This window comes from Anas platyrhynchos, chromosome 8 (assembly GCF_047663525.1).
Source record: "Anas platyrhynchos isolate ZD024472 breed Pekin duck chromosome 8, IASCAAS_PekinDuck_T2T, whole genome shotgun sequence".
Taxonomy (NCBI): domain Eukaryota; kingdom Metazoa; phylum Chordata; class Aves; order Anseriformes; family Anatidae; genus Anas; species Anas platyrhynchos.
Genome location: NC_092594.1, coordinates 36,406,783 through 36,434,671, shown reverse-complemented (window position 1 = coordinate 36,434,671; position 27,889 = coordinate 36,406,783). Strand labels below are relative to the sequence as shown.

Sequence of the window (27,889 nt, the reverse complement as noted above, 5' to 3'; positions counted from 1 at the left end):
TTACTTTATAGGAAATAACAATAATCACGGGTTGGGGGAAATTATCTGACAAACTCTTTTTTCTTCATCCCCTTCTTCCTTTCTTCAGACACCAATCACCTTAAGTCAAACCCATTGAAATCCATGGCACTGTTTTCTCTTTTCTTAAGTACAATCATTGTTCATAACTTCCACATCCAGCTCGGGGCTATTCCTCCAGTTTAGCATGTTCCCATTCGCACTGTGTCAGCAGAAAGGGTTTCTTACTACAGAAAAGCCGTTGCATGTGCAATAAACAAATAGCCTTTGACACACTGGTTAATTATATCAGTTAGCGACAATCTCACATGCATGAATGCTGTGCTAATGAAAACACTCTGGCATGCAAAGCAGGATGGATCAAGACATGAAGTGTCCAAACCTGCAAACTCTAACAGTGCAGCCCGCGAAACACAACAGGACTTTGGAGTTGCACTTAGGAGGAGTCCGGCTGGATGGGAACACTGTAAAGTCTGACTCTAAGCCAAGTATTGTCGAAGTTTTTGGTGCTGTGTAGCTTGATTTCACGTAAAGGAAGCTACACGTTAAGAATATAATCCTGCACTGCTGGTGACAGTGACAACACAGATTTCCATTAGCGTGTAGCCAGCGATGAAGACATCTGTTCAATACAGCGTCTGTATTTTCTATAGGCAGTAGCTCAGCGCCGTGCTGAAGAGCACGGACCAAACATGCCTCTCAAGCTCTCCAAACCAAGTGCTCTCCTAAATCACATTTCCCACTCTGCACTCCACCCAAGCGAAACCCAAAGCAGAGCCTCCATCCCACGGCCTTTGTCTACGTCCCACTTACCTTCCCATTGTCATGGCCAAGCGGACAAGCCTCGAGCCTCTGCCATGGCCAGAGCAGGGTCCCTTGGAGAAGGGGCCTTCACGTGACAATCTCCTGTCCTGTTTAAAGCTGCTGTGGCCGGGCTCCATCTCCAGCCCAGGAGCCAGCTGGGTGCCTCAGCCCCCGCGCACATGTGCTGCGCAGATGGATGCGCGGTGCGCGCGGCTGCGGCCAGCCCGGTGCGTGCTCCCTGCACGCTCGCTGTGCAACCAATTTGTGTGTTTACCGCAGCCATTTGTCCAGGACTTCTGAACGTCTGCAGCCAAAAATGTGGGCAAATGAAAAAAAAAAAAAATAAAAATAAACGGAGGTGAAAATAAAAGAGGAGGTGTGCAGGGAAGGCTACACAAACATGAGTGCCATCACCGCATTCATTCACGTTGCCAAAAGCTCAGCTGGATGGGGACCTCTGCATGGACACAGGGACAAGCTGCCCCTTTGCTGGCGTGCCTTGGGGTCTCCATCACTTTGGCCAAACCAACCTGGAGGAAATCTTCTTCATCTTTAATTGCTGTCTCCTCTTTGGGCTACCTGGGCTCCTTACTTTGGCCAACCCCTCCCGCGGTACGCGACCATCTGAAACGAACAGCGCCAGTCCTCAGAGCCCCGGTCTCCTTCCATCCCGTAACACTATGCAGAGCTAACCACAGCCTTAATGTACTGACAGTTAAACTGCTTTTATCTCTTTTATTTTCCACAAAGTTCTCACACAATAATCCCCCTGTCATATTTTTTACCAATAAAATATATGAATCGCTAATCTAGTGGCTAACTTTACAGTGATACGAGATCTCCCCTTGTAATGACTTCCACAGTGAAATAACAAAATCCCTATCAAAGGCAATCTTTTTATGACTGCTAGAAAGACCGTCTCTATCCAGACACTTGCCATCAGTTTGGTTTTAACTCCCTTCTCCCCTTGCATGACTGAGAAAATGGACTAGCCCTAAATTTAGGATAAACACACGATTACCAGGCATTTAGCAACAGAAAACTTTCCCTGCTTTGTTTAGCCTAGACACGTCCAAGTGGAAAAGCCAAGGAACACTCCTCCCCACCTCCCTTTAGCCGTGGATAAAACCCACACGCTGCAGAAGAGAAATTTCTAACAAAAATTGGCCCTCCTGAGCGTGCAGTTGGTGGCAGACCCCTCGTTCAATAAATTACGTCACTTTGGGTCGTGGCAGCACGGGAGCACGACGCGAGGCGGCGAGCAAGCGTGTGTCTGGTTTTGGCACCGGTGGAGCAATCATAAAAAAGCACTTTAATGTTTACAGCGGAGGCTGAGCTGTGCCCAACGCCCTGGCGAGGAGGGAGGTGCGGATGCTCCCGGCTTTGTGCTCGTGGGTGAGCACCCGGCAGCCACCCCGCTCCCCCTGCCACGAGGCTGGAGGGGTTTGGGGATGTTCGCGAACCTGCCATCAGCACCCGCTGGGCTTCTTTTCACTCTCCACGCTGGGTATTTCAGCCCCACGCATCTGCCCCTTTGTTTCCTTCACCGTTCCCACTAGCTAACAGCTTCCTAAAAAGTTCCCTGGATGCTCCCCAAACCTGGTGCTCCCGTGGCTCTGGACCTGTAGCTCTCCGCCCTGTCTGCTCCAGCTGATGCGAGGTTTTTGGGGTAGGGACTGCCCGTCTGCACCCCGTGAAACAGCGCCTTGTTCTCCACTGGCCTTTGGAGAGCAACGTGCAGATGGGGATGTGAATAATCTCTCACATTTAGTTGTCATCCCCATAAAGGCAAATTGCAACTGATTGCCCCTTACTTCCCCCTAAAGCCCTCCCTACCAAACGAGACCTCAGGAACCGAGCGCAGCTCTGCAGAGCCCTGTGTTTAACTACAATTTACTGATTAGCTGCCAGGCAGTGCATATCACAGGGGGGATCGCATTTCACCATTCTGATATATTTTAATCCCTGAATAAGTAATCAGATGCTCCGAGCACTACCACGCCGTGTATTCCCTACAACCTGCTGTAAGGGAAGGCTGAAATCTCAGTCGGAGGGACGTGGAAGACCACAGCCCCAAAAGGGGTTCTCTTGGAAAGCAAACCCCAAAGGAGCTGTGGGGCCACGAGGAGACTGCGAGGGGCTGGGGGAGGCGAGCAAGGACACATTCCGGTTCATGGAAAGAAACTTTTGCGCAATCCCCTTAATAAAAAGCACTGCAGGAAACCCACTGCTCGCTGACGGGCTGTGGGAAGTGGAAAGCTGAGGATGTGCACTCGGAGCAACGCCGGCGTCTCAAGGAGAGGTCATCTGCACAATGAGCAGAGAGGGAATTTCTGCTGCCGGTAAATAAATAAATAAGGGCAACGGCAGCTCTGCAGACCTGGCCAGCCTCACCCCAGAAGCACGCAGGTTTGCAGGACTTCGCTCCGCCTACGCAGGAAGGGGGTTTTTGTGGGTTTGCCAATATTACAAAACCACTGCATAAGTTGGGTGAGAAACTGAAACCATTTCAGTGGTCAGCAAAGCACGACGCCGCGTGTGCAGAGCTGAAGTAGGCTGTTGTGCCTCTTTCTGTGTCGGGACACGTCTTCCCAACTCCCTCTCACATGAGACAGATGCTTCTGCTTATGGTTTTGCGGGCAACACGAGAACCTGGAGCACTTGGGAGGACGGTGGCTCGTTACAGCGTGAACCTGGGCTCTCCAGAGGTAATTTAGGGCAGAGAAGGACTTCCCGGCAGTGGCCAGAGCAGGAGGACTTTGAAACTACTTTCTTTATGTACCAAACTCTGGGGACAGGACCGATCACGCATCATTGCAACAGCTCTTTAGAGTCAGGAATCGTCAGGTCATCTTGCCAGGTGGCTGGAAATGCTGCACCGCTATCTCGACAGGGGAACACTTAAGGAAAGTTCATCCTAATTAATTAAAATTGTGAATTTAAAGTGGATTAATTAAACTGCATTAAATCCCTATGTAAACTCCTCACTCAGACTTAAAGTGTCTTTATTAAATTGCTAAAGCAAATTAAACTAAACCAAATTAAGGCAGTTTTATTTCTAAATGACAGTGTCTACACAAGGACGTAATGCAGTTTAGCTAATCCACTTTAAAGTTATTTCACATTAATTTCAATTGTCCCTGTGTAGACAAGCCCTAGGAATCCAGTCGCACAAGAGCCTGTGTACAAATATGGGTAACAACAGTGCCATTTTTAGATTGCCTTTTTAGGAAATTATTTGCAAATATCATCGTAGACAAGCGAGCAAAGAAGTGATTTTCAGTGGGACCGGTGTGGGGAAGGACGGCGCCCTCCTTTCAGCTCGCAGCTTGCAGGCGGACAAATGTTTCTGGCTTCTCCCTGCAGACAGGGAGATGTGGAGGAAAGGGAGGGATGTACCCAGCCAGGAAATCACTTTGCAAATGCAACTGTGCTCAAAAGGGGGCTCTGAGACTATCAGAGCAAGAAGTTTCTGTTTCCAAGAGGAAAACTTGGACTTTAAGGATGAAATAGCAGAGATGAGGAAAGCAGAAGGCTTTGGGTGCAATGCCTGCAGGGGCTGTGTGGATGGAAGGTTCCTGGCTGTGCAGAAAGGAGCCTTCAAAGTGCAAAAATACATTTCGGTGCAGCTGGGAGAAAGCACCGGGGGCTCAGGTTGGGGAAGGGGCCCCGCTGAAAGCAACCGAGGCTGCTTCCCGCTGTGCTGCTGGAGCCAGGCTTTCCACAGCCCTTCTAAACAAGCAGGTCTGCACCGAAGCACTGCCACACTCCGTCAGCAGTTTCTCCTCTAATGGAAACAGCCTGCAACACCCAAAATTTGGGGAGCTGCGCAGGAGGAAAAGGGTTAAGGCAGCACTGCGGTTTACAATTTAGTAGCAGTCAAGCCCTCAGCAGTGCAGACCTTCACAGGGAGGCTAGAGACGCTGAAATAACTGCTGGCTGGAGCTGCGGCACGTCCAGAGGCAAAGGCAATAAAAACAGAGCGGATTACATCCTTTAGAAACCCTCAGAAAAAAAAAAAAAAGGAAAACAAGAGTAAAAAAAAAAAAAAGAGAGAACGAAAGAAAGCGTAAACCACAGATTATGTCTGTTGGCTGTTTTTTGATAAGCTCTGTTACAAACACAATGCTAATGAGTGCAAGGGACATCCTCTGTGTGGGGCGGCTGCTTGACCGCATTTTGTCTGCATGTGGCTGATTTCCTCACCCACTGCCAAGCCCCGTGGCATCACTCACTGCCGGGGCTTTTCCTTCGCCTCCTCGCCTCGCCGCCTGGCCGGCCACGGCCGTCAATATTTCACCCAACCTGCGTGAGTCAGCAGTAACCGAAGGAAAAGGACTGCAGGGAGAATAAACATGCCAAGCTTTCCCTCCGAAGCACGTCAGGGTCGCTGTGCATCAGCCCCGGACCAGGGCCGGGTGGCTCAGCAGCTCCTTTCTTTTTATATTAACACCGTTTGGGTTTTTTTCCCAGTTGATCCCAAAGTCCGTCCAGCTCCTGGTGTTAATTTACTCCTCGCTAAAGCCTTAGCTGCCCCCTTTTATACTGCCGGGCTCTTTATTAACCCAATGGTGATTGCCTTCCCAAGGCATCTACTGGGTTGCGTATAATTCCTCTAATTAAATGTAAAGGAGGGATGGTTTGGTGGAGCACCATTTCATCATTTCCCCTCTTACTTCATGCTGTGGACTTTAATGAGGACCTAAAACACCATCCTGACTTGGCTTTAGTTTCAGGCCAGATGAGCTTTGCTTGTTAAGACAGTCTTCACTTGTCAGGAAAAATAGCTTTATTAAGGTCATGTAACGTGGAGGGTTTGATTAAAGCTAATCAAGGAAGAAAACCAGACTGAAGCATTGCGAATCAAACTTAGTACAACATGTTTAACATAACTTAACCTCGCCTATCTGTTAAAAGCAGACAGAAATAAGATCATGTTACCAAGAGGAATGCCTGAGCAGGGGGCGCGCGGACAGCAACGCTCGCGCCGCAGCCGTGGCTTTCCTTTAACCCCAGCGAGGGCTGCAGGAGCCGGCGCGGTTCCCCTTCCACTCGGGCTGAGCCCTCGGAGCCGACGGCCGTGCAGCACGGCGGCGGTCACCAGGAATGCACGCGCTGCCGACCTGCTAATCTGAAGGGTTTTCTAAACCTAAATAAAAACGGATTGCTGGGGGTGTCACGTTCCCGAGAAACTTGGTGGCGAGCAGTTGGCATTCGCACCGGTTTGCACCCTCCTTCCCACTTTCTTGGTGCTGTCCTACCAAGTTAATGGAAGTTTTAGAGGAAATTAAGCATTTTCAAATCCAAACCTATCCAGCTCCTTGCAGCAGGGTCCTGTATTTCACAGGAGCTTTGCTGTATTTCACAGGTATATTTTTCTGTATTTAGCTCCACTGCTGGGCCTGTCGAGCCTGCAGTTTGAGCTAAAACCCTGTGCGAGCTAAAAACCGTGCCCTGGTTTTAGTTTTACTTTGGATTCACTGCGTGATGTCAACAAATACAGACGGGGCCATCTGAGGAGATCATTTGGGAGAGCCAGAAAAAAAAAAAAAAAAGTAATTATAAAAGAGAGCTGCTGGCCCGTGAGCTTTGAGAGCGTCTGAGAACCATACAGCCCTGACTGCAGCCAGACACCACTGTCACGGGGCCCTCGAGCCTGCTCGACTCACGAGTGTGCATGGGGAGTGCTTTGGAGAGCAGGGTTGGGGACCAGGGACAGACCCAAAACCTGTCAGACGCAGAGCCCGAGGGACGGAGTCCTGCACCCGGTCCTCCGGCAGCAGGGGCACCACTGGAGAGTCCCCGCTTTTTGGTTTTCCTCTTCAAAACCAAGCATTTGAGACGCAGGCGGATTAAGCAGTGAGGTACAAGCTCTCACAAGCAAAAGCAATTAAACGAGGGCTGTTTTTATTATTTTTTTTTTTTTTCAGAGAGAAGTTAGAGACTGGGTGTTATGGAAGGGGCTTTTTAAGGATAATTTTCTGCAGAGAAGTTCAGGAACTCCAAACATACACAGGGATATCCTGCTTAGGACAAGGCTTAGCATTAAAAAAAATAGTCTAAACAAAAACGTGGGACTACTCCCCTGCTCCGGCTCTGCTGCGCGGTGAAAGATGGACAGGAAATTGCCAGCAGTGGCACGGAGGCTCCTGCCAAGAGGGAGCGCGGAAACAAAAGACCCTCTATTGTGTAAGAAAACCTGACATCTATACCCCTCGCTATATTCTGAACTCCTGTAAACCTTTCCTGTGATATATGATTTGCCAGAGCTTTCCACATTTCAAGTGCCCCGTTTTCCTCCCCGCGCACACTCACACACACAAGGGAGATTTGCATTTACACCGGCTTTCCTATCGACGCTGGCTTTTAAAAGCTGTTATTTCTTCCTCCTTCACAGCCACCTCCCAAATTATTAGCCCTGCCATTAAGAAAGTAAATGAGATATTTGCCCTGGCAAGAGGCAGAAGCAGCCCCGTATCGCACAAAGGGCTGAAGGGGCTCAATTTTCCTCATTACTCGGCTGGTTCTTCCAAGAAAGCATTCAGCGCAGAAGAGGGAGCTTTTTGGTAAAACAGTAATATTTGATATTTCTGCGTTTCTTTTGCAAGCTGTACACTGTAATTGACTAACTGGTCACTCTCAATTAATTATATTTAACAAGTAGAAGATGCAGAGCAACGCTCCCTCCCCCAAATTATGTCCTTTGGTTATTTAAATAGGTGCAAGTAGAGGGAAGGGAGAAAGAACAAGTCAGTAAAGTATCAGCTGTGGAAGTTTGTTGGGAACTTTCCAAAACCCTACATCTGCTTGGCAACAGCTCAGAAAGGGATATGGTTACTCTTTTAACAGTAACACAGCTTTCCCAGGCTACAATATATGAAAAACAGCTTACCCCGGCACAGGGAAGGGCCAAACGAGAGCTGCAGAACCGCGCCGAGCCCCTCGCCCGGCTGCAAGACCCCAACACCTCCCCAGAGCCACACGAAGGAGGCGTGGGCCATGCTGCTGGGAACATTTCGGGGTCCCTGCTCCTGCTGCCGCCTGAGACCAGGCTCCCCAGCCCCACTGCAAAGTGCTGCTCCAAGATTTTTGGGGGAAAAACCAGCACATCCCATCAGCGATCAGCGTAACAGCCGCGTTCGTTCACCACAAACAACAGATCTAAAGGCACTGTTTTTAATTATACCATTAATTGATCTCTCTTTTTTTTTTTTTTTTTTTTTTTTTTTTTTTTTTTTTCCAGCTGCTAATTAGAGAGATAATATCTCGGTTGCTTTACGAGCATTAGAAGACTTTTGCTTGCGTGGAGATACTTCTGCAGAGGAAAGCAGAGGTGGATTTAGCAGAGAGCAATTGTTTAGTAAAAAGAAGAAATGATTTACCACAGCCGGGTGCGTTTTTATATTTTAATTAATCTCGCTTTAGTCAAAAAAAAAAAGAAAAACTTCACGCAGCCCATTCTGCGACTAGAGTGCAGGGGAGGCATTAGCAAGATTTAGTGCCTCTGGCAGGTCAGGAAAACACATGAAAAAATCAGGAGTGAAAACAATAGCACAGGAGAAGCGGCGAGCGCGCTTGGCATCGCGCGGCCAGCACGTGACACGGAGATCTGCAGGAGGGCCCCGCGCCGGGAACGGGAACGGAGCCGGACAAACACCTCCACCAGGCCGGCAGAGCCCACGGGGAGCCTCGTTCGGGGGAAAGCGGGGCTGGGAGGCCACGGGGCCGAGCCACACGCGCCCGGCCGCAGCTTTACACCTCAGGACGCTCCGCTGGCGCTGCCTGGTGTGACCCATTTCTAAAATAATTACAGCCTGAGTCACAAACCTGTTAAGACCCAATTAACAAAAGTGTTATGCATCAGTGATGCATGTTTTTGTCCAGAACTTTAATTCCACAGTTTTTCCAAGTAAATTCTCTCTCTCTATTTTCCAGTCATTAAATTCCCTCCCCTGGGTGCAAGCGGTTGCCTTCCCATTGTGTTGCGAAAGGGTTAGCAGGCCAAGAAGTCAGAGGGAAAAGGGTGTCGGTACTTGTTGCCACTTTGCGGTGGGAAAAAAATGAAATAAAACTAAAAATAAAGCCCTTACCCTCCCGAACCCTGCCCAGGCGTGAGCGGGGAAGCGGGCAAGGGGGTCATGGCGGGGAAGGCACTGGCTCTGCCCTGGCCCTCGTGGGCGAGAGGCGGCGGCGAGGGCTTTATTTGGCAGATGGGTGCAGCTATTGAGCTTATGCAGTAGTGGGTTTTTGGCTGCCCGAGTGGGTAGCCTGTTGTTTACTGTTTATGGATTTGTCAGTTTTAATTATTGTGAAGTGCCCAGATGCTCTGGCGACCAGTGCCATGAGCATTTAGGGAGCAAATATCTAACGAAACACACTCAAAAAACCCTCGCTCTCCCCCCAGCCTTCTCCCCCCGGCCTGCTGAGGCCCCTCAGGGCGCTGCGGGGCCTGTGCACCCAGCGCACCGCGCCTCACGGCCAAGCGGCTCTTCGTTCACTCTGTTTCCAGCCAAAGCTGCCCCTTTTTGTCTTTTTAAGCTCCTTCCCCAGCTTCATTCCTCACAGCTTCGCACCCCAGCCCCCCGGGCCCGAGCTGCAGGTCAGGCCCTCACCCCCGGGTGTTGCGGGCAGCACGGGCCCCTCCGCTCCCGGGCCTGCAAGGCTGGGAGCAGATCCGCTTCCCTGCACCTTTCTTTCTTTTACCGTCCGTCTTTTTGAGGTTATTGGGCTCTGTTTTATATAACAAGGTTACGTGCATGGCAAATAGTATAAATGTATACCAGACGTGGACATGCCGGAGTCCCCCCCCGGTTACATATGTACTTTTCATCTGCAGCAGCAGTGCTGCGAGCGGCCTCCTCCAAGCCTCAGCAGCCCGCTCCTTACTGACTCCATTGTAATCCATATTCCTTCCTCGTACGCGAAATGCTTTGCTAGATAAATTCCACTGTATTTCAGAAAGTTTTCCACAGCTCCCTAAGTGTTTCCATATGACACTGTACTCTACAGGTAACTTGAGTTAAAGCCATTCCTTAAGCAAAACTCCCTGTAAAATTTTCCACTATCTCAGCAGTACTCTATGTGCTGTCATTAAAGCAGAGCACATATATTTCTGAGCAGGATTTGCAGCGATGTCAGATTGCTCGCTGAGCCCCAATTAGGTTTTATATATATATATATATATATTTATTTTTTTTTTCAAACTTCCTCGCTCAGGTCTTTTGCCTGTTCATTTACTGAAGTCCTTTTCAACAGTGGAAGATGCAGCTCTCTACAAAACGCACAGCGCAGGCTCACAGCGCATCTAGGGCTGGAAGCCGCGCGGATAATGCCAGCCTTGTTCGTGCTGCCTTTTCACTTTGTTCTCAACCGTCGCCGTCCCTTTTTTCCACTGATTTCCACAGGAACAGCAGTGAACCCTAAATTACAAACACCTGCTCGATAGATCATCTCCAGGCCTGGCAGCACCGAAATGGAGGGGAGGCTCCTCGCTGCTGCAGGGAAAGCTCGGTGCAGAGCCCCGATGCCTGTCCACTGCTCAGCCCGACCCCGAGTGCAGCAGCAAAACTCTGCTGCATGCAAAAAGGAGTTTAATTTGTAAATATACTTGCGCTGAAAGAGCCATTCATACCGCGCTGACCTGTCCTCCAGGAACCATTTAGCAGCGACTGTGATCTCCTAAGCAAAGGCAAAATGTGTAACCTCGAAGCAGAGTGCTAATGACGGAGGAAAAAACGCGAGCTGTGTAAATACCAGGATTACAGCGCGCCGTGCGTACAGCGAATACGAAACATCTGGCTGGATGCTGGAGAGAGGGGATCCAAGATGGCAGGGAAGATTAATTATTTTGTAACTTATTCTGGTTTCAATGAACTCTCTCTGGTTATAATCAAGGTTTTAAATGGCATATTGGATGCACGCTGGGCAGTGGTAAACTGAGGTGGGGTGCTCCGTCTTTGGGAATGACAGAAGCAATCAGCCAGAAACCCGACTTGTAACCATCCTGTGGAGACAGTTAAGCTGAAATAGCTATTTTGCCACTGGTTTAATTAATAAGCTATATTATTGGTTAATTTTATACCATTCTGAACTTTTGTCAGGGAAAAATGGTTAATTTTAGAGTGAACGGATTTAATACAGCAGAAATAATGAATAAACAACTTTTTTAAAGGTATGGGGCCCAGAGCTTTTTTTTTTTTTTTTTTTTTTAATCAAAATCCACATTTGTATTAAGCAAATAATGTCTATTATTGATAGACTCCTCCACAGACAAAGAATCTTCCCTGTCTTCAAACTGCTTTTTAAAAAGCTACTAAATACTCTGCTCCCATTCCAGGGTTTTACACATGCAAATACACCCCTAAACAGTTTTCATTCTCTTTTCCCCCCTCATCTATCTCCCTGCTTTCCAGATGGACCACCAGCTTCCCACCACTGCCAGCAACAGCTTGTGTATTGTTTGTTTAAAACAAAGATGACGCATTAAATATCATATACAACGTGAGGAGAGGGGTTAAGGATAACACTCTTGAACTGAAGCGCGCTGCTAAGCCAGCCTCGGCCGCAGCCCATTGCTCAAAAGGTTGTTAAATGCAATGGGAGAAGGGATTTCACCATACCCTGCCTTTAGGGAAGGCACTCCCGTACCCACATTGAGGATGCCCTGCATCCAGAGAGAGTTAAACTTGTGCAAACGCTCTCCAAATTATACAGGCTAACCAACAATTATGTCATTTCATTCAAACATTCATTCACCCATCATGTGCCCAGATTAAACAGTAACACTTTGTTTTAAACATTCTGCTGAAATTAGCAGACCAGAATTTCCTTCACCTATATTTAAGCACTCGGCCCCGCATTCAGCGTAGCCTTGCTTGAACTCAAACAGTTTTAAGCGAGAGTTTGATACTTTTATATAAAATTAACTCTTGCCTCGTGTATATTTTATATGTGATTATTAGATTTTTGCTGGTAGCAATTGCTCTATACAGACATATTCACAGGGATATGGAGCTGCTAAGATTTAAATGGAAAATTAGGAATCTGAGAAGAGTTTATCTCGTATGCTTATTTATAACCCTCCAACAAAGAATTTTAAAGCTGTGATAAAAGAAAAACAATACACAAAGCTGTAACTTTTCATTCTGCTTTGGTGACACAACAGACTCAGAAAAAATTGAGCTTAGGGCTGGCTAGCTGCTTACAATTTCTTTAAGACCAGTGAGCAGGGACAGAAGCTGAACTTTAATTGTTGTATTTTGCTTGAAAGCACCAACACCAGCCCTCTCCTGCCTACTTGTCAGCAATCCCCCCAACGGGAGGCGTCGTGGGCACACACCCCTCGCACCGCAGAAGAGCGCACAGCTCCAGGATGCCCAAGTCTGGCATTAATGCTAAAATCTGTAGCGCTACCAACATCTCCAAGATGCCAGTTTGCTGCCATCAGCTTTGTGTGACAGGAGAGAATAGCAGGCAGATTGCGTATCTAATGAGCCACACATATTGAAAATCCACAGCAATCTCTGGAATACATGTGGATTTGTCTAAAACTCTAAAATATGGCCTGTATGGTGTCCTGACTGCCAAAACCACAATGAATTCACTGTTACTGTCACTAATCTCCATGTATGTTACATATGGTTGACATTTTTCTTTAACTCTCATATTTTTTGCATGTGTGCGTATATAAATAGGGTAAGAGAGAGGCTAGGAGCAGGCGGACAAACAAACAACCAGCTGCCATGCACAACGTTCCCATTAGGCACTGGATTAGTCCGAGGTGTGTTATACCAATATACAAACCCCCTAGCAGCCCATTTGTAACCGTAGGTGATGTGGAGATCTGCCCTGGGAACCCAGATGTGCCTTTCTCCCTCGACGTTAAACCGCTGAACCTGAGCTAGGGAAGGGCTGCTCGGAGAGCTGCTGAGCTCAGCAGGAACCCCGGGGCATTTCAATACTGCACGGGGCACTTCTTAAACCTCTCGTGCTCCTTCTGGTCTTCATTTTCAAATATTTAATTCATGTTTTACCTTCAATAATTTGATATTCAGATGATATACGTTGTGCTAGCCGCCCGAGCAGAACACGAACCCCTTCCCTGCTGCAATGCCGTTCAAGTGGTGCTCTCTTCCAGAAGCAGGAATAAACTCCCTTTTATTAGCGATGCAATATTACATGTCGTGCTGGCAGGAAAGTCGTATGTGAACTAAGAAATAATATTTCATGCATTCCTTCTACTTTCTAGGCAAATTTATGCCAGATTTTATTCCACTACAGCATTACGAGCGACATTGCTTATCTCTGTTTCAGTGCACTTCTCCTAAACAGTAGGTCAGCTGAAAACTTTGTTTACCGCCTGAGGAGAAGCAAATAGTAGTCATGCATGGTTGGCAGGGGCTTGCGATATGATATATTCACTGCTGTTATATGGCTCATCATATAATTTAAGTCTACTGTAAACAGTCTATTTATGACACGCATCCCTTTTGGACATGCAAATTCTTTGGCTTGTGAGAACTGCATTACTCTTATGGGGAGGTTCCTCACACCAAGCAGCACTCGCTGCTGGGAAGTGTTAGTTAATAAGGACGTGAAAATGGATCCAGAAGGAGAAGACCTCTCTTGCTTTTCACTTTAAATAAAACCGCAAAATCCCAAGCTAGGTGTTTCTTCGATGGATTTCCCAGGAAACCCACTTGCTCCACGCGCCATTTTCCAAGTCTAGCTGTTCCTAACAGGCTGCTTTTCTTTCCTCTTAATCTGCTTTTCTTTCCTCTTAAAGCAATAACTGCTCAGGGTGTGCTGTGGGGACAGTACCTGAGGCAAAATGAGGTGTCTGCAGCCCTGTGGGAACACAGAAAATGGCACAGCCGAGGGCTCTAGGGGTGCATGAGAAATTCTGAAACCAAAGAAAAAACAACCAGTCCCACCCCACTGAGGTCCCCGGGACTGTCCCACCACGGATCCTCCTTGCTGAGTCTCTCTCTTGCACCATACCATGCTTGTCACTGTCCCACATCCATCTTTTAGGATGAACAAGCCCTGGGTGCTGCTATCCTCATGCTGCAGGGCCAGACAACAGCTTCGCACCCGACGCTGCACACGAGCTGAACCCTTTCCTCCTACTCTGCGTGCTAACCCCTTATTTTATTTATTTGCCTCCTTTACATTTGCCTTTCAGATTTGGTACAAGACACACAAGCAACTACATGCTACGGACCAAGGGCCGTTCGCCAGTTGTGCGCTGCACCTGATTTTGAGCAGAGACTACAAATACACATGCCAAAGAAAAAAAAAAAAAAAAAGGCCTTTATCATTGATTTTTTAACTTTTCAAAGCTCTGAAAGAGCTCTGGGTTGTGTGAAGCCAACATTTTTAATAAAAAGTCCTGTGGTGACTTTTGATGCATGTGCCAGTGGAGAGCAAAGCTTCAGACCGTTTCTTAAACCCGGCAATGTGGGATTGATAAAACAACGGGGCTGGATCCTACCACTCAGCCCTGAAAAATTATCCTTCTTCCACGACTTTTAATAGACTTCCTTTCTAAAGGGACGTGTCAGAGGCAAAAGGCATTAGAAATCTCTTAATTTTTTGCAGGTGTATGTGGCAACACCAAGAGGAACGGCTCCAGCCCTGTTTACCACAGACAATGCTGATGTGCGAGCGGGGAAGGTTAAGGGGAACAAGGACGGCATTATCCCGGTGCACAAAGTCCATCTGAGCAGATGGGCAGTGGAGGAGTGCGTGTCATTCACGTTCGTTTTTGAGCATACCGGTTTTACAGTTTTGCTACATTTAATTAAGTTCCTGCACCTCTGATACGTGGTCTGAAGCAGACTGATAACTGCGCCGTGGTCTGTGCTGCAGCTGGGCTGTGCAAATACACGACGCAGGTCTGTGTGCTGCACAGTTTAAAATCTTAGCCAGGCAAATAAAGAGAACAAAAAGGAACAGAGGCACTCCCACTTTTATTCTTGACGAACTCTGCTATTACAGAACCAGTTAAATAATTTGCCCAAGGCCACAAAGACTGTGGCAGAGCTGGAAGGGGAACCAACCTCTGCACATTTCCAGCCACGTGCTTTAACCAGCCCAGTGCTTTCTCCTATCAAGGATTACCATATTCAATACTTTTCCAAGTACTTTTGAATAATTGTAACCACCACTTACTTTCATCTGACTGGCTGCAAAAACCTACATCATCCCTCGGTTTAATTTCTTTCCCCAGGAAGAATTGCATTTGGAAAGAGCAGGAACAAGTCTGAATCTGCTAATTACACTACAGTACCAGGACAGACAAAATCATATAAAGGTATTCCTGACATTATATACGCTCGTGTCAGTCAGGGCTTCTAAAAAGTCAGAAAAAGAAATGATTGCAACTTGTTCAAAGTAGTCCTTACAGAAACACAGCTGTTCTTTGACTGGTCGCAGGCATTTTGGGGCCATTTCACGACAACAGCAGGGGTGCAGTAAGAGCTGCCTGGTCCTTCACAGGGCTGGGGTCATCTGCAAAAACACGAGCTACAGGACAAGCATGAGGCAGGGGTGGGTGCGAGATACAGACACCTGCAACGGCTTTTAGTGACCTCTGACAATGAGTGATGGATGAAACAAACACGTGCTCTGTGAAAATTTACAGGCAAAATAAGGAAGGGAGGAAGGAAGCAAGGAAGGAAGGAAGGCAGGAAGAAAAGGAAGAAGAAAAGCAGGCAGGCCCACAATGCATTTTTCTTTTTAGAGCCTCGATTGTAACAAATTCACTCAAAACTTGTCCTCTTCTCACTGTCCATGCTGGGAGCCCATGCAAGAACAGAAGAAGTTGCACCCAGCCTTTACCTGTCAGCGCGTGACCAATGCTCCAAGACAAGTCCCAGTATTCATTAAATATCAGCAAAAAATTATGGCAGGTATAAGCATAATTTAAATCATTTAATGCCCTGCAATTTATGCCAAATAACGAAGAAGAATATAGCGTGATGCCAGTTCTTCTGATTAATGCGATCGCGCTTTACATTTCCTCAGAGCTTCTCCTAATGAAGGGCAAGCAGAAATTCCCCCCCGCTAAATACTTCCCAGCTCTGCTTTACTTTCTAGTGCTTTCCCTTGCAGCGCACATCATTCATTTTGCTGAGCAACTGCTTTCACTTCTATTATGCAGCTATTAATTACCTAGCCCTAATGGCAAGGTGACAGTGCATTGCTTCGCCATCAAGAGCAGATCAGAAAGTTCAGGAGGAAAGGGATCTTGAATAAAAAGGAGGCTTGCATCTACATCTTCTCTTCTCAGAGGGAACTGTGCATGGCAGAAGGATGCCCATGCCCGAATGGCCAGGGCACGGCTGGGATAGGGGTGCTGGACCCCAGCCATTTGGGACGGGTGAAGGAAGTGCTCTCCTTGCTGCCCCAACTGTGTGGCTGGGTGAGGATTGCTTGACAGGCTTCCCGGGGACACAGAGGGTAAGAAACAAAGAGGCAGGGAACCCCAAAGGCCCTCTGGAAGGGAGGGGAAGGAGGCACACGCTCTTCTTCTTGTCACATCTGCAGACAGATGTTCTCAATATCCCCAGCTCTGACGGGTAGGAAGTGGTGAGCAAAACTTGAGGAGCTTGGGTACTCTTGGCAAACGGTCCCGGGCTTTTTTTTTTTTTTTGAAACTTTCTAAAGGCCTAAAATGAATAGTGGTTTTAGTGGGATTCAGCCTGTCCCCAGCATCCTTCCCTCCGCTTCGGGATCTGCTTCCTTCTGCACCCTGAGGACAGGGCCCAGACGAAGGAGGAGAGGGCTGGTCTCAAAACGACCCTGAGCGATGCTAAAGAAGACTCACCAAAAACCCCACACCTCAAATTTAGACCTCGCACATTTTCAGAGCAGCTGTTACAGGGACCAACAGACTCGTGTGCTTCTATTCATCCCCTACAAGCACTTTCCTCTTTAAAGGCATCTGGGGTCTGTTCTGCCTTCGTCGTGCGGGGATTTATGTACGTTGCTCCCATTAGTGTTAATGGTAGTTAGACACATACAGCAATTTCTCTCACGCTTCAGGAAGAGAACAGAGCCTTATGGATGAAAAGTTTGCTATTAAGGATTCTTAATACAATGGAAACATTCTGTCTCTTTTAATTGTAATTTACTTCTAAGTGTAACCGCTCTGGGTTGGGAAAACCAGGATTCAGTCCAATTCAATTATGCAATTCTTGCCACCTGGTAAGCCTTGTTATTTTATAAAGAGTACTGTAGTAGAACTGGCAGATTCATTCATGTTCAGAGCGTAAGCGCTGTATACTGTGTAATCACTGGCTCATAAAAAAGAGCGCAACGCGAAAGTCAACCGCTCAATTATAATGCAATCTTTAAAAAAGAAATATGCAAAACCGGTAGGCGAGATTCATCTTTGGTTCAGCTGTTTTATGATTACAAGTTCACTGTGATCTTTGCTTTGCAAAGCTTCTCGGCGCAGGCTCAGCCTGGAGTTAAAACCGAGCGCGGCGCGCACCCCGCTTCGCTCCGGCGCGCTTCAATCGATCCGCACCCGCGTCCAGGCGCCGGCTGATAATCTCCATCCAGAGGGCACTGATTGGAGGGGACGTTAAATCACGGGGATCCGGGAAGAGTTTTATTGGGCTAATGCACATTCACTCTGACTTAGCTAATGAAGCTGCAACGAGATAATACAGGAAAGGAAAATATGGCCCCGGCGTCTGGGAACGCTTTCATTAGCGGTGGCAGACGGGCACCTGACAGCTGATCAAAACCCCGCGCCACCCGCACGCAGCGGCATCCCGCTGCGCGTCCCCGTCCCCGCGGGCTAATGAACTCCGCCGCGTCCCATCGCGCTCCGCTTTCCTTGTCCCTGCTAAAATCCCCGAGCACTGGCACAGCCACTGCGAGCATCGCTCGCTCGGCATCGCCCACAGCCGTCCCCGCAGATGTAAATGGTCTTTTTTTGCAGCAAACGGTTAATGGGTATAGAAAAGTAGCGGGACTTGCCAGCGGAACAGTTTTAATCTACCCAGGGCAGTAAGTGTCTGAGGGAAAATCTCCCTTTGTCTTCGGCAGCTTTGGATTAAGCCCTAACAATCCGCTTTGCCTGTAGCACACAGCTACCAGGAGTCAGACGTTCAAACAGGACGGGTCGGAGCACGGGACCAGAACTTTCCAACAAGCACCCAAAGTTCCTATAGCAATGCCCCAAAACCATAAACAGAAGTTTACTTACTAGTTTACTTACTAGTTTACTAGAAAATAATTTAAAAAAAGTATCAAAACTTTATCTTGCAGTTATCTTTTTATGGTTTTCTGTATTCCAAGAAAAGAGTCAAAATTTGCTGTTGGCCTTCAGCACTTTGAAAACCCCCAGGGACCGGGCAGCTCTGCCAAGGGAGGACAGAGGCTCTCTCTGCCTCCCGTTGACATTGTCACCGCCGTCCCTTGGCCTCCTTCCATCGCTTTCCAAGCCCTCTTTCCAAGGAGCTGAGCTTTCAGACAGCACTGGATGCGACTCTCCCTCCTCCCCAGCACGGACCCAGGGTCTGCACAAAGGAGAGGGACGAGGGACACGGCTTTCAGCAGCCGAGACGGGTTTTGCTAATTGCACGAGTGCTGGGGACTCCCCACCTGACAGCCCGGCATCCCTGGTACCAAGGAGAGGATGTTTTGAAATCCTGCACCTCGCAAAGAGGAGTAGCGCAGCCCGATCATAAAAATGTAAAGTATTAATTAATAGTATAACTCAAGTTTGTATTCTAGCTCGGACATAATGAACCTGCCAATTTTGATTGCAAAGTGAAAACTCATCTCTTTATTTTGGACAAATAGGGTTAAGCTTCTTAAGCAATTCTTTGTTGTTTTGACTTCAACAATTTATGCAAATGAGATGTTAATTAGGGTAATTGTAACTTAAATTATGCTTGTGTAAACCTCTCCATTGGTAGGAAAGTGTGGGAATCCAGACAACTGGTATTTAAAGCAGCTGTACTAACTCACTTCTGAAAGCAAAGCATACCAAGATCACTTTCATGTCTTTACAATTTGTTTTTATGAGGTGATAACATTTTTACAAATACCATCATTTTTGCTTTTTTATATTGTAAGTGACAGTCTGACATTTTACAACTGGCTTATTGAAAACAAGAATTGAGCACTCTCGCTGTAACGGACATTAACTGCTCAATAGAGATTCACATGCTAATGAGGTGAGAGGGGCTCCAGAAAGTTTTGATAAATGCGACACACACTCTAACTAGCAGTGAATGTGAGTTGACAAAGAACATCTACACCAGGGTTCAATAAAATGTAACCCTTTAAATTAATCATACTGGCAGTATTTAATAGAATGCACAACAATCTCTTTTCTGATGGCTATAAAGCAGAAGAAATGCAAAGTCTCGACAAATGAAAGTTCCCACATTTCCCTCTTCACACTGCTACTTTCATTTGAACTTCTACAATTGTTAAAAAAAGGTAGTTACTGTAAATAACAAAGTAGGAGGTTTAATTGTTTCCTTCTTTTAAAGCAGGATGCTTTTCTTCACGTTTATTTGTCTGGATTCCATTGAGCAAATACCCCGACCCCAAAGATTTATCATAAAAAGCATAACCAATTGTGCTTGGAAGAAAATTTAAGGAAACCATGTTGCGAGAGAGGCTTAAATGAAGGCTTTTTGCCGGGCCTTTTTTCAGCCCAGCTTAGCTGTTTTTCCTTTCGCTAATTACAGAGATAGCTGGAAGGAAATACACTGTCACAGTTGATCAGAAGCAGAAAGAGAGGTTCAGGGGCACAGCCTGGACACTTTATTCACACCAAACCCCCAGGACCGCGCTGAGATTTTGTCCGGTGAGAGGCAAAACTGGAACTTGATCTCCGGCACCGAAGGAGGGGAGGTGCAAAATTTTTCAGCCAGGTTTCTCTGAGTTTACTTCCTAATTGCCTACTCTGCAAGTCCGCCACGTTCCCGACCACGCTGACCACTACACACGAGCTTTGCAAGATCCCAGGAAGCAAAAGTGTCCCAGGGATCCTCGCAGCTCTCGCACCAGCGCAGCGCACTAATGTGTTATTTCTTCTTAAAGTGACAATCCCTAATACCCGTTTTGGGTTTAGCCCGTTTTAATCTTGGCAGGAAGTGTAAATCTGTGCACTCAGCAGCATTACAGGCTTGCTGGCTGTCAAAATTTTGTCTCAGCCAATGCTTGAGTGGTATTCTTGTCATTTCACTGGGGTAGGAGACTTCTCAGTCTGACATGCAGAATCTCCCAAAGTAGCATGTAATGCCAAAACGCGGGCACACTTACCCTACTAACTGAATTTCAAGTCATTTTGGTAACTCCTAGCCTGACAGGGACCTGCTCCTACAGCAGCCGCTGGGTTCCTACATGAAACCGAGGAGCCCACCGCCGGCAGCCTCACAAATGCAGCTGGATGGGCAGAGAAAGGAAATATCTGTGAATGAACACAGGAAAAAAGCAAAAAAAAGAAAAAAAAAGAAAAAAAAAAGAAAAAAAAAAAGCACCACCCATCTCCCCACCAGCTTCAGGCTTTATAAGCTTACTGCAGTACATTTCCAAATTGATCAGCGGCTCCTGCTCACCCCGTGAGACTGCCCATTTAGACACGTAGCCGTGCTCCCCGAGCGAGAGGTGTCGGTGGCTGTTCAACTTCTTTCTGTGCAGAAATTGTGAGTCTCGAAAAATGAGCAAGTAGAGAGAGAAACGCGTGCTGCAGTTCAGAAATGGCCATTTAGCCAAATTGCATACCTGTGCTGTGTCAGCTATATGGTAGATTCATCTCATTCCATTGGTCTAATGGATAGCAATTGAATTTAATTAGCAAAACTACTTTGACTTAGTCTCATACTGTGCTGAATGTAATGAAATCTTTCTCCTCTCTCTCTCTCCCCCCTCTCCTTTTTTTTTTTTTCTCAAATAAAGAATGTCCTTAACTGCATTCCACTGTTAGAATATTAAAAGCTATATATGTTACTCTTAAGGACAGAGTACAGACATCCCCTTTCACAGGCTTTAGGTTTAGTTATTGTATTACATAACATAAAATAATTAAAAAGATACTTCGATAGTTACACACAGTATAAATTCAATTACCGCGATGTCTCCATTAAAAGCACTTTTATAGTATGAATAAAATGCAAATCCTCTTTATGGATCAATACCAGAAACATAATTCTAAGCTTCATCCTGAGAAGGAAGTTAGCCTTCATAAATCATCCTCTTAGGTTTAAAAAAAAGAAAAGTTTCAAAGATACGCATTTGAAGGCATTTCTTTAAAGCAAGCGGTACGCTTTGATTCCTTCTGGGCGCGATTCAGAGCCCGTGAGCCTGGAGCTCCCGAGGCTGCGGTGAGCGGGGCTCCTGCTCCTGCTGGGCACGGGCTCCCAATGCCGACCAGAGCTCACCAGCGAGGCAGATGCCCAGGAGAAGGGAAGCCACCGCCGTGCTGACCCTCGCTGTAGCCACGCAGCTCCGCTCGGACTGATGCAATGGACGTGGCCGCGGGAAGCTTGCAGGAACGCGTGTCCCCTAAATACGGAGCGAAGAACAGAAATTCCCCTGCATGGGTTTGGAGGGAATGTTGCTACCGGGCCTAACTTTTGCCTGGCCGGGCACAGCCAGACAAGTTCCTATGATTGATTATGGTGGTATCTCTGTATCTCTGACTTTGAACCATAACCTTTCTTGCGCACAATGACAGTTGGGACCTACCATTTGCCATCTGTAGAGATGGTGGGGGAGAGAAGGACTTCGCTTACATTAATCAACCAATTAAGAACAGACTTAAACAAAACACTAAAGCATAATAAAAACCTGACTGCTTAATAGCTTTCCACTTTTAATTGTTCCCTTCCTGTCGGCTGCTCGCGGGCGCAGCACCACCGGGGCCACCGGAGGGGACAGGGCGGCTCGAAAGGATGCTGGGGGTCCTCTGCTGGGCAGGACCGAGTCCCCTGCAGTGGGAAAAATGAAAGTCCTCGTCTCTGGCTGAGGAGCTTGTTTTGTTGGCAGCAAGGCCGGGTCTGAAGCTGGGCCGGGACCATCAAGAAGTACGGCAGTAGCACCTACAGCAGCGACTGGTTGCTCCTGCCTCCGTGGTGCCCACCAGCACAACCCTTAGGAGGCCTTCTGGACTTCTGCACTTAGTGAAGCTAAAGGAGAGGACGAGTTCATACTAGTGAAAAACAAAATATTTATTAGAAGGAGTCAACTCGAGGCATTTCGTGCGTGCCCAGGTATCGCTAAGTTGGCCCTTCACCGTGAACAGCACGTGAAATGGTCTGGTCTGTTTTAGAGAGGTGAAGTAAACTTAGGGGCAAGACGTAGAAAAGAAACGCAAATGACTCGAGATCTGATCAGCTGAGAAAATGTACAGTGTCACAATAAAAATGTGCTGCAATAAAAATGTTTTTGTGCTATTAAATAATTGAAATACGGAACAAATTTGCAGAGGTTGGCCAAGACGGTCTCTTCAGCCCCATGCTATACGTCTCTTTGTCTATTGTTCTTTTTAATACATTGCATCTGTAAAAAAATTACAACCTACTTTGCACGATTACTGCACTGAAGTCCCAAGCAATCTATCAAGTTGTCATACATTTTCTTCACGTTAAACCTTTTTAAGTCTTGCTTTTTTTCCACATTTCAAGAAAATGCAAAAGAAAATTTACTTGGCCCAAAAAAAAAAAAAAGCCACGCTGAAACGTGTCATTCATCAAGCCTGGTAACAAGACGTGTTTGTGATAGCACGTCAGGAGAGCAAACAATCCCCGAAGTAGCAGCCTTAAACTTTTGGATGGTTTTTAAATCGACCAAATTGAGAGCGCAGATGAACCTGCAGCCAACAGGGCTTTGGAAAAATTCCCTTTGGGCACGATCCTCTTATGAGGGTTTCCTGAATCCCCTTTTGGTAGCACCGGGTGCCCCCACCAGTGCTGTGGTTGCCGGTGCTCTGCCCACGGGCACTGGCCCCGGCCTCCCGCTGTCACTTTGAATTTGCCAGGGTAGGGCTGTGCAGGTGGAAAAAGGTAAAATAAAATGAAATTGGAAGGTGTTTCACCAGCAAGGCGCTGGGGAGGTGTTTCAGTCCCGCACACCATGCACAGCTCCTGCATCCCTGTCCACCCCGAGCTGTGGCAGCCCCTCTCCATCAGCCCTGGACTGGATGCTTGGGTCTGCAGCACCCCGAGCACGTGGGGAACGGCAGGGACAATCACATCGCTGGGGCTCAAGGGGTGGCCAGACACGGGGCTTGTTTGTGGGAAAGCACGGCGTTACTGCAGGCTGTTTGTTATTAAGGAAAATGCTTTCCTCATTGATGGCACCCAGGAGTGATGAGCAGAGAAGCTCGGTACCGGACGGTGAGAGAGAAAGTGTAAGGGAAAACCTGCAATTATTTCAGCAGGAAAAGGGATGTAACACCGGCAGAGATTATTTCACTGACCAGTTTAAAAAAACCTGGCGTTGTGGCCAGGCACCAGTCACTGCGTGTGCCACCACCTTCAGGACTGTCCAACATTGTAAAATCAAGGCAAAACGTGCAAAGCCTTGCCTTTGGTTGAAGGTTTGAAACGCCGAAGCCTCGCTCCCTGAGCCCGGCTCGCGCCGCTGGTCCCACTTCTTGCAAAACAAAGAAATCTGTGTAGGCTCCAGGAAATCCCACGTGTGACTGTAACTAATTCACACCCAACCGCATTTGTGGTATTGTGAGGTCTTTGGGACGATCCCGCACCATGCCCAACGTAGTGAAAACCCTGCGCTTAATTATCTTCTTTAATAATTCCGTGGTATGTAATTTATTAAACAGACTCCTTATTTGTAAACAAAATCAGAGCCACAAATGTGTGAAGATCGTCGCACTTCCTGGCTAAATAAGAGGCAGACAAAGAGCCCTAATGATGCACCAAAAATGCTAACCAAAAATGTACTCTTTAAAAAGATCACCAATTTAATGCTTTTTGTATTTCATTTATCAGCCATGTAGTCATCATTCCCCTCCCTACCACCATCTGTACACACTTTCCCAATAGACCATCACAGCTGTCCCGTTTCTCACACAAACAGTACCTTTTATATGCTTCCCAACTGTTTTTAATAACTGTTCTGTGCGCAGCACTGTACTTCCTTTGTTTTCCTTTTTTTTTTTTTTTTTAAAAAAAAAAAGACGAAAAAGAGATATAATCCAAACAAACAGGTCATCACGGCAATCAGCATAGGAAGGCAATTAAAATGTTAAATGCCTTCGTGCCCATCGACCCATCCGAGAGCCGCGCAGGCGGCCCCCGTGCGTCCAGCGCGGAGCTGAAAAGTTCCCTTGAAAAGTTGCTACGGCAAACAAAGCTTGTGTGGAAACACAGCCGAGGCGGCCTGGGAAATCCTTCACCCCTTTTACCGAGGAAATATTCTTAACGTTAAGTATTGCTTGTGCGACCACAGAAAGTTTCCTGAGGCGCTCGAAGCAGACTTTCCAACCCGGAGGTACCGCCACCCCGGACTGCAGAGCGGCGCGCGCAAACGTCCCGCTTTCCTTTCGGACTCCCACTCCTTCCACCCTTTCCCGACGCCCCGTGACTCCTGACTCTGCACCGCTGGCTCCGGCAGCTTCCCTGCACCCAGCCAAATTGTCCTCAGGTCCCAGCCCTGCATGCAGAGAGGTCCCAGCAAGGGCGACGAGCCCGCACGAAGCTCGTCTGGGAACTCCTCGCTGGCACGAGGACAGAGAACCAAGCCTAGCGCCGGGACGGGGACCTCTGCTCGTGCTGTCCCCCTCCTGGGGCTTCGTGTCCTGGCCTGCATGCAGTTGGGACACAAAACTTCACTTTTTTTATAGATGGGTTTATTACTAAAGGCCGTGCATGCAGAAAACAACCGGTTCACTCTCAAATCTCCATCGTGATTTTGAGCTCTAGCCTTTGACCAGAAAATGAAACTGTGTCCCTGTTTAAAGCAGGCTTTGAGTGGATTGCTTCACCTATACATCATGCTCACATACTGATACTGGAAAGAGCAGACGCCTCGAGGATGCACTTTTGAGGTGTGGGTGTCCATCCCCAAACAACACTAAGCTCCCCAGCTGGGTGTTTATAACTGCATCTGCCTAGGGAGAACCCAAATCAGAGCTGTTGAAGCCGAAGTCCTCTATAGGAGAAAAAAAAAAAGAAAAAAAAAAGAAAAAAAAAAACAAGCACACATCTTGACCACAAAAATCCCGCTTCTTACCCGACTGCCCTGAATTTTTTCCAACTGTTCCAGCAATACCCAAGCTGTACTCGCGAGGGTTTGCCTACTCTCAGGGTTGATCCCCCCACAGCCAGGCAAGCTGTTTGTGGAGTTTTTAAATAAAACACTGCAGGATTTAGTTTCTAGCTCTGCAACAACTGCTTTTAACTTTTTAACACAGAAGCAAATGTAGATTGGTTTGTTGGCTATTTGAAATGAAGTCCTCATCGCGTCAGGAAAAGCCCTTGTCATCACACAATACAAGCATTGCAGTGGCTATCTCTCCCTACAAGGGATCACTACACTAGCTGTGCTTTAGAAAAGCATCCTGATACAAAGAATTCATTCTTCTAATTTACTTGAAACTACACTGCCTAAAAAAAAAAAAAAAAAAAAAAAAAAAAAAAAAAAAAGTGAATTAAATTTAAATTTTACCCTAAGTTTCTAGCATCACGGAGGGATTTGGCTGTTTCCTTCCATATCAAATTAAAGCCGTACTGGGTAAAACGATCAGACAAGAATTTCAGTGAATATCCTTAGGATGAAATCTGATTGACAATGTATTTCTGTATTAAAATCTCCAGTAAGTGTTCATCTTGACAATAAACGTAGTAACTATCTAACTTGTCTTTTGATACCTTCACAGGGGTTCATCCGTGTTCATTCAGTGCATTACAAGGTATTTTGTAACACATGTACTGGCTTTAAAGACAAAAATATTCCGACGGTAATTTAACCAGACGCGCTGTTTATTACAAAGCTCATGCAGCTCATTATCTGTACCTCACACACAAGACTAAATCTGTAGACGCAGAAAAACACACCATGAATAAAGCTGTCTCAACACCCCACTTTGCATTCAGTTCTTCGCCCTGAGATCTTCAGCAGGCTGTGCAAGCCGCCTGCACTCACCCTGCAAACTTCCCCTTTGCCCACGGTCGCTGTTCAGGACTGGCCCAAGCCCGGAGGGCTGTGTGGAGATGCCTCCCTGTGCAATATTTCCTGAGCTTGCAATCGCATTTTGCACCGAGGGATGGTGCCTGCAGGCAGCCCAGGCTGATGAGCACCACTGCACTCCCATGTACCTCAGTGTGGGGTGACGATGGCTGGGGCTAGGAGGGATATGTGCATCACAGAGGACGGTGCAAAGCGGGTTTCAGTCTTTGTTTTAGATACTAATGCTATGAGCACGTTATAAATATGACAAATGGATGGAACCAAAGAGCAGGAAAAATAACTACACCTCTGTGGTCACGGCACAGTGCCACGGTGGCAGGGTCAGGAGGATTTGCTGCAACCCGCAGCTCTTGCAGGCATTGGTTTTACGTCCCGTGGAAAGGTGCGATCCTTCTGCAAAAGCACACCAAGCCCTGCCCCGGAGCCTGCCGCAGAGCTGTGCATTGCTGGCTGGGGTCTCAGAGACCACAAAGTCCCTGGTGCCACTGGCCCGGCATGCAGAGCCCCACGGCATCGGCTAGAGTGAGGTGAGAAGGGCAGGGCAAAACCACCCCAGATAATGCTGGTGGCCTTCCTGGTGTGCCTGCTGGGCGTCCTGCTGGAGGACACCTCCATGACACGTCCTCTTGTGCTCAAAGCGCTCACACAGCGGTACTTTTGAATGACCTTTTCACACCATCAAAAAATCTGAAGCGCCAGTAAGTTTTATACCGTTGACCTGACCAAGCAGCCACCAGGTACCAGGCTCGCGCAGCTCTCTCCAACGCCATCGGCTCACCTGGCTGAATAATCCTGCCTTGGAAACCCACCAATCCAATGATAATTCTGTGATTCACTACAGATATATCTCACCCCAAAACATGAACATGCTGAAACATCCAATCATGTTCTGGCACGCATGCAAAAAAAAGCCCATGGCAACAAAGACGACAGCTTGCCAATGGCAGCTGCTGCACGCACACACAAAATTAAACTATATTCTTCTGAAAAGGGATATTATTATGGCATTTGTTTCCCCTCACCCATCACCCTCACCCATTCCCTCACAAAATAAGGGGGAAATATCAACATATATCATACATTAGGAGAGAAGGACAGAAAAAGAGATGGGCACTGCCCTTAGGAGGAATGGGATGGGCAGCACGGTTTTAGCAGCAGATCGAGCTGGGTGGATTGGGGCTGAATATACAGAGCTACCCTGAAATACCGGCTCACCTAAGAGTGTTGTGTTGTACATGCAAGTACAGTGTTCAGCCTTTATAATCTGTGGGGGAGGCCCACGGATGCTAAATTTCAGTAAGTTTGGTCAAGCTGGCCTTCAGCTATAACACAAATCTGCAAAAGCACGCACATACATGAAATAACATCTGACGCTATTTATCTTGCTTCCTTTCTGTGGTGTTGGCCCCATCTGATGCCTGCCATGCTGTTATGCAATGCACGAGATAGCCGTCTCCTCACTTGTGAAGATAAATGTCATATCGGACCTCTGACATCATGTATTCTCCAAGTAATTATTTCTGATATCGTAAGAGTTATACAGGGTGCACAATAAAATTAAAAAGTAGAAAGCAAGGTTAATAAGATTATCATGTTGGTATAATAGGTAATGCATTTTGCAGTATATCCTTAAATCTGCCCTCTCAAAACATAATTAAATAACTGTGATTTATATTTTAAAGGAACGCAGACATGCAGTATATCCTCCTGCCCACATATGCTAATTGCTTTCAGCCCCAAAAATCACACAGTTGTTTGCAGCTTTTTAATCCTCATGTGTAAATAACCCGATCTGGGTCCAAGTTATGAACAATGAAGTCCAGGAAACTTTCAGAATAGCATGTCATTAAATCCGTCTTGATTTTATCTTGCTAATCCGATG

The 27,889-nt window shown here is 47.1% G+C and overlaps 1 protein-coding gene and 1 long non-coding RNA gene across 12 annotated transcripts in view; one reads left to right on the top strand and one right to left on the bottom strand.

Annotated features, from left to right (window-relative positions):
* The window catches only part of NFIA (nuclear factor I A), a 371,189-nt gene that overhangs the window by 208,358 nt on the left and 134,942 nt on the right, over positions 1-27,889 (bottom strand). The gene's annotated exons all lie outside the window — the stretch shown is intronic.
* LOC119717621 (uncharacterized) lies at positions 2,836-8,266 on the top strand. Its single transcript, XR_005267470.2, has 2 exons — positions 2,836-3,530; positions 8,066-8,266. It is a non-coding gene; the product is annotated as an uncharacterized lncRNA (long non-coding RNA).